This window comes from Rhododendron vialii, chromosome 11a (assembly GCF_030253575.1).
Source record: "Rhododendron vialii isolate Sample 1 chromosome 11a, ASM3025357v1".
In the NCBI taxonomy this organism is placed as follows: domain Eukaryota; kingdom Viridiplantae; phylum Streptophyta; class Magnoliopsida; order Ericales; family Ericaceae; genus Rhododendron; species Rhododendron vialii.
This window is the reverse complement of record NC_080567.1, coordinates 10,550,791-10,553,686: the sequence shown is the minus strand read 5'-3', so window position 1 is coordinate 10,553,686 and position 2,896 is coordinate 10,550,791. Positions and strand designations below refer to the sequence as shown.

General features: G+C 44.3%; 1 non-coding gene across 1 annotated transcript; it reads left to right on the top strand.

The window, feature by feature from the left end:
* The first annotated feature begins 1,541 nt into the window (after positions 1-1,541).
* LOC131309011 (small nucleolar RNA R71) lies at positions 1,542-1,648 on the top strand. Its single transcript, XR_009194684.1, has one exon. It is a non-coding gene; the product is annotated as a small nucleolar RNA R71 (small nucleolar RNA).
* The last annotated feature ends 1,248 nt before the right edge of the window (positions 1,649-2,896 follow it).

Below are 2,896 nucleotides of genomic sequence, written 5' to 3'. Positions count from 1 at the left end.
AAAAATCATTAACCTTGACAAGAACGTCCTCAACTACTCCACGTGGCACCTTAATAGATCTATCAGCTAATTGCAAGGTAACCGACGTGGGCTTCAACTCCCCAAGCCCCAATTGTTCGTACACCGAGTACGGAATCAAGTTGACACTAGCCCCTAAGTCTAAAAGTGCTCGCTCTATGGCATGCCTCCCAATGACTATATTAATAGTCGGGGTACCAGGATCTTGCATCTTAAGGGGAGCGTCCGATTGAAAAACAGTGCTCACTTGTTCGGTGAGAAGGACCTTTTTAGACACATTGGTTCGGTTTTTCCTCTTTTGAGTGCAGAGGTCCTTTAGAAATTTCGCATAAGTTGGGACTTGTTTAATGGCATCTAGGAGTGGGATGTTAATTTTAACTTGCTTGAATACCTCAAGGGTATCCTCCATAGGTACTCCCCTCTTAGGAAAGGGAGATGGTGCATTCAAGCATGATGGGAACGAGGCTTTAGGCACATAGGGTGGTACCTTAGAGCCCGCTGACACAGAAGTGGGTGATGCAGGTGTGACTGGAGGGGTTCCCTCCTTACTCTGTGAACTCTCCTCCCCAAAGTCATTGGGGTCGGAGGGAGCCAAATGCTACTTCGATTTCGCTTTCTCTGGTCGGGTTTCGACTTCTCTCTTATTGCGCAAAGTCATGATTACCTTAGCATCAGCAAGAGGCGGGTCATGAACTACAAACTGTCCTCCAGGGGGTTGGACAGGCTGACTGGGCAACCTACCTTCTTCCCTACGATTAAGTGCATTAGCTATTTGACCCACTTGGGTCTCGAGCCGCGAGATGGACTGGGTATTAGAACGCACTTGCTGTTGGGTATCAGTTAAATGGTCTAGTGCTTGTAGCACCTTGTCCTCGAAGGATGGATCCCGCGAGGATTGGGTGGGTACTTGGCGGTTTTGTGAGCGATAGGCAGCTAGATTGAACGGAGTATTAAAAGGCCTAAGCTGCTGAGCAGAAGAACTGCCCTGCTCTTGCGATCTCCACGAGAAATTAGGATGTTTGGCCCAACCCGCATTGTAAGTACTAGAATACGGATCATTACTTGGTTGGGAGAAACCTCGTGCATTAGCGTACCCTTGTGCAGCATTAACCTGCTCCTCCACAAAAATAGAGAATTGTGGGGCCGCAGGACAGTCAGTGATGAAATGGGCCGGACTAGCACATAAAGAACATGCCTCCTGAGAAAGTGGAGGCTGTGAGGTGGCCGGTCCCATACAAAGAAGCTTTTCAACCTTTTCAGTCAGTATTTCGACTTTGGAATTGAGGTCATGAGATGGTTTGATCTCATACATAACTCGTGGCTTATCAGAGCCAGTAGTGACTGACTTACCTCTCCTCTCAAAAGAAACATTTTGTAGAGACCCTTCGCTCATAGTTTCGAACAATTGCTAGGCTTCCTCTTCACTTTTAACCATCACAGAGCCTCCACATGAGGCATCAACCATCACACGATGTGGCAGAAGCAGCCCAGAATAAAAACTTTGTACTAATTGCCACTTAGGTATGTCATGGTGCGGACACTTACGAATGAGATCCCCATATCTCTCCCAAGCCTCATAGAACTGTTCATTCTCAGCTTGTTGGAAAGTGGTAATCTCTTGCCGAAGTCTGAGTGTTTTTCCTATGGGGAAGAATTTCTTAAGGAATGCCGCACTCATTTGCGCCCAAAATGTTATAGAATTAGTTGGCAAAGTACTAAGCCAATGTTTGGCGTTCCCTATCAAAGTGAATTGAAACAAAATCAATCTCAATGCATCCATCGGAAAATTATGAATTAAAAGCGTGGAACTGAGGGCTTCAAATTCAGTGATGTGTTGATATGGATCCTCTTGAGCTTGCCCTTGAAACTTAGGGGGCATTTGGAGTGTACCGGGCTTAATCTCATACTGATTAGCCGCGATTGCGGGTAATCGTACACATGATGGTGTAGTGTAAGCTGTAGGGGCGAAGTGTGAGTTGAGAGGGAGGGGGTTAGGTACCACAAGTGCTCCATCAGCATCATCTGCCATTGTGACTAAGTAGGTCTTTTTGTTAACCCTACGTCTCTTATCTAAATCCAAATTAAGAGGTACGAGTTCGAATTCCAAAGACCGACGACCAAGCATGCAAGTTCAATACCCCTCAGGTGTAAAAACGGGGTACTCCAGACATAGACACTAATTTGCCAAAAAGAAGAACAAACTCACAGTGGGTCAACGAAATCGCTTTTATATCACGACACCGCTTCTCCACAGTGATCTTTGCTCGTTTTGCCGCCTCGTAACCTGTAGCTAAAAGTACCAAAACTAACAAACAAAATAAAAATAAATAACAATGAACTAAACTAAAAACTAATTAAATTAACGCAACCGTGCAAACTGTCCCCGGCAACGACGCCAAAATTTGACCGCGTCGTTCCGTGTCAAAAATATATTTATAAAACCTTGGAATTAACTACTACTCCGTAGAATAGTGGTTAAGACCGTGTATCGTTCCAACGGAGACAGTATGGCTAAGTTACGACAAATTCGATTAATTTTTAGATTAATTCGGGCAAAAGAAGTTTGGTTGTTTGAATTTGGAGAATTATTAAACTAAGAGAAATAATTAAATGGAAAGTTTGTAACGATTGGAGAGAAAATCTAGGGTTCGAATCCACCTCGACCGCGTAACTCCAACATGCATAGGCGAGATTAATTATTCGAATCAGAAGGGATTATTATTAGGGCTTGCAAACCTTAGCAATAATCATCTAGAAAATAATTGAGTTGTTAAAAGGTATAGATTATCCCATAGCACGGACCGTCTCAGAAGTACGATCTAGCCGCCTAACGGCACGGCCCGTCTTACGAGTATAATCTATCTCAGAACTCCAACCA